This window comes from Oxyura jamaicensis, chromosome Z, assembly GCF_011077185.1.
Source record: "Oxyura jamaicensis isolate SHBP4307 breed ruddy duck chromosome Z, BPBGC_Ojam_1.0, whole genome shotgun sequence".
Lineage (NCBI taxonomy): Eukaryota > Metazoa > Chordata > Aves > Anseriformes > Anatidae > Oxyura > Oxyura jamaicensis.
The window spans coordinates 14945738-14949740 of NC_048926.1; the positions used below are offsets into that span (position 1 = coordinate 14945738).

The 4003-nt window shown below is 40.1% G+C and overlaps 1 long non-coding RNA gene across 1 annotated transcript; it reads right to left on the minus strand.

The window, feature by feature from the left end:
- Nucleotides 1–534: 534 nt before the first annotated feature.
- On the minus strand, nucleotides 535–1881 carry LOC118156594. The gene is made up of 3 exons (XR_004746325.1): nucleotides 1708–1881; nucleotides 1552–1614; nucleotides 535–600 (listed from the first exon to the last, which is right to left on the minus strand). It is a non-coding gene; the product is annotated as an uncharacterized LOC118156594 (long non-coding RNA).
- Nucleotides 1882–4003: the final 2122 nt, after the last annotated feature.

The window sequence follows — 4003 nt, forward strand, 5'->3', positions numbered from 1 at the left end:
GACCACTGCCCTGGGGAGCCTGTCCCAGTGCCCGACCGCCCTCTGGGTGCAGAACCTTTCCCTAACCCCCAGCCTGACCCTCCCCTGTCCCAGCTCCATGCCGTTCCCTCGGGTCCTGTCGCTGTCCCCAGAGAGCAGAGCTCAGCACCTGCCCCTCCGCTCCCCTCGTGAGGGAGCTGCAGGTCGCCATGAGGCCTCCCCTCAGCCTGCTCTGCTCTGCGCTGAGCAAACCAAGGGACCTCAGCTTTCACCACCTTTGTAGACCTCCTTTGGACACTTCGTAATAGTTATATGTCCTTCTTATGTTGTGGTGCCTAAACCTGCACACAAAGTTCTGAAATGGAGGCTGCAGCAGTACAAGGTATGTTCAGAAGGATTTAGAAAGGGAATCAAAATGTCTTAATCATTTCTTGGCCACTGACTGCAAAATTCTGGGGCAAACCACTTAGACTTGGTGTTCAGGTTTCTCTGCCTGAGTAAGTGGATAGTATCATGTCTACCTTTAAAAATGAGCTGTATAATAAAATAAATGTACCTTATATTTTGCTTGCAAATCAGTAGGAATTTTGCTGTTCATTTTGACGGGAGCAGCATTTCATCCTAGGAAAACAAAATCTGTCAGAATAGAGAACTAGTTAGATCAAGTGATATTTATCCTTAAGCAAACTTTGTGGGGTGAATGGTGAAAAAGAAGTAATACTAGCTACTGCTCCTTTATAGAATATTATAGACTGCACTTTTGCAGTTTAAAAAAAAAAAAAAAAAAAAAAAAAAAAAAAAAAAGGAAGAAAATGAGATTACTAGTCCTCAATAGCAAAATATTTAGGAGTGGTTAAAAACAAAAATGTATTTTTCTGAAAGCTCGAGCAACACTGGAAATACTTGCTAATTATGTATAAAAACTAAAACAAGCAAGAAAACTGAAGGAATAGCTACCAAAAGGCAGAAACCAAACCCAAGTCCAATGTCAAAACCTTATTTCAAAGACATCAGGAGGAGTGAGCCTACTAAGGTGATAAATTGAGCCAATAGATACCAGCACATGAAAGGCACTTTCAGAGAAGGCAAACAGCACGAAGAAAACCAGATGAGGTCTTCATGCTCAATGCATATGAGCTTCAAGAGGTTTGTGTGCTGGAATTCTTTTGAGAGCACATTCATCAGACTATTTGTCTCAGTGAAGTGTTAGTGGAAGTTGTAGAACAAACAGATAAACTGAAGTACAGCAGATTGCCAGAAACAGATCTGTATTTACCCAGGACCTATAAAAGTTCAGCTCAAGGATGAAATCTCTCAACAAGTAACTAGGGTAGGTAGCTAGAAGTTTAAAAATCTCTTGCATTTCATGCCTCAAAGTTGTTAGTTGTGACAGTAATTTTTGAAAGGGCTGCATGGGAGAACTAGGGGAATTAAAATCTAGTAATCTTGCTACCTGTAACAGGCAAATTAGTAGAAAACTAGTAAGGAATGATTCCCAGATACTTAGGTAAACTTGTGGAGAGTAATTGTGTAGAAGGCATTAGGAATCCTGAGCAAGGTGGGGAGAGATACCTGCTCAATCTCATCTACCTGGACTTTGAAGAGGTATACCACCAGATCCCTTACCACAGGCTCCTAAAGAAACTGCCAAAAGAAAGAAACTGTCAAATCAGATTAATGGGAGAAAGGTTCAAAAGAGATGATGATGAGGCTCCTCTTACACCTTACAAGTGACCGGATGAGTTCCTTTGTTCAGGGAAGCTAAAAGTGCCAGAAGGCTTGGGGCAGGCATAGCAAGATCATTGGTGAGAAATCCTTTGAGATTTGTTGAATTTATTTATTTCAGTGGTCCCTGAACCACAAATTGCTGGAGTCTGGGAGAACATTTTGTAGAAGCATCACTATCTGCTTTTATTTTCACTTCTAAGCATCTGGTTTGGGCTCTTGTTAGAGACTGAGCATTGGACTTGACAGCCTGACCCAATATTAGCAGTGTTCAGTCTTTCTTCCCATAGCTTACAGCTGGTTGCTTCTAATCGCACCTCTTCCAGCAGCCACTTAATCTACTTTGCCCAGACATAACACTTGACTTTAGATTCAACATTCAGACTGTTTTATGATCTAATGTATCAAGAATCAAGCAGAGGTCTGGCTGTGTATTCTGTGAAGTCCTCTCTGTAGCAGCTCTTATTCAGTGACTGTGGAGAAGGAATTATAGCTCGGTCCGTTTCCTACTCACCAAGGTTTGTTTACCAGCCTTCTCTCTTGCATCTGTATAATGTATCACCTAATTAGTTAATAATTCTATTCGCATGCTAAGCATGCATGGCCATTATTAATGTCACTCATTCAGTCTGTGGTAAATGTTACTTTAAGATCTTTTCTGGTCTCTGTCCTTGCTGAGCATTTCCATAGCTAATGTGAGCCAGATCAAAGCTGTCCTGCTGTGATTAACCAAGGCTTTGCAGCCTTATTCACTTACTAACTCAAAAACACTATCAGTCAGCCCTAAGCAGCTGTGCACATATGCACTTATCCTCTTTTAAGATAATGTATATGCCTTCTACCTATCTATCAGTTACCAATTATATCACGTATGAACTAGTCAAGGCTGCTGTTTTTTCATGCACGCATAAGTGGTAGGCTGCTCTGAGTGCCAGCTTTTGCCTTTTTAATGCCACTTGGCACTGGTCTTTAAAGCATTGCTTTCTGGCTGAGCAGTGGTAAATGGACAGATAAAGGAGCAAGCCTAAAGTGCATGATGTCAATTATCTGTTAGATAAAATGTGCTGCTGAGCAGAAAGTGTGGCGTAAATCCTCACATATCAGAGGTACAGCTGAAGGGAGGAAGGGAAAAGGTTGTGCCATATAATTATTTTGTGTGTTATATCATATTTATTTTGGTGATTCTTCATCATTAATTATTTTAATTGGTAGTTTAGGAGAGAGTACCAAACAATGAGGTGTCCATGGCAAGGCAGGAGTGCAGACTGATAGCCCCAGACAGGGCTAAAAGGGACTCCTGGGCCATGGACAAGGGTTGGGAGGTCTGAGGGGGGCTGGCAGGGCTGTGAGGCACGCTGGTGCCATCAGGACACTTGTCAGTGTCCAGGAAACCAATAAGAAAAATAAATTCCTGCAACACTTGGATATAATTGTATTTTGAAATATGGTGATGTTGAGAGTATATTCATACTTACATGTTCTTCCCTTTCATGGCTCAAATGTATTGTAGATTTGGACAAAATATTCAGCTAGACATAATTTTAAAAGCTATTTCGGTTGGGAACTTTTTTTTTTTTTTTTTTTTTTTTTTTTTTTTCTGGCATTATTGCTAATAGTATTATAACCCTGAATAAATTGTACAAGTAATAAAGTCATCTGTGTGATAAAGAAACACAGCCAGGAGATCTTGTCTTCTGGGTATTTGTTTCAGTGATCAAATTATTAAATACAGGTCTCTGCATACCCTGGTGAAGCTGATGGTTTTTTTTATTTATTTATTTTTATTTTTTTTTTTGTAAAATTCTTAAATATTTACTGTTCCAAAATGTGTAAGAGAATTGGGCTGCTGTTTAGAAAATCCATGAAGGACATGGTACATCTGGATTATGTATCATGTGTCAATAAGAGTTTAATTACTTACACAAGAATATCAACAGGAGAGATTATCTAATGAATCTGTGTCTTGGCAAAGCAAACAAGTATAAATGTTGAATGTCAACAACATTTGACGTTTCACATCATATCAAACTAGAGGGCACTGCACTACAGTGTGCACTGTCACTTTTCCACAACCTCATTACATGCACCCTGTCTGGAGAGACCACCCATGGTCACTGCACAGCCAATGCAGTGACCTCGATGAACAGGCTGTAATGGTGCAACATTAAAACAAAAATGTGATAAGATTAGTGATGGGTTTTCAGTTTGCTATCACTGATAAAAGGTCACTTTTCTCAAGAACATGGCTACACGACTGTAGCTGTTGTGACATACTGGATAAGTGAGGCTATATCAATGA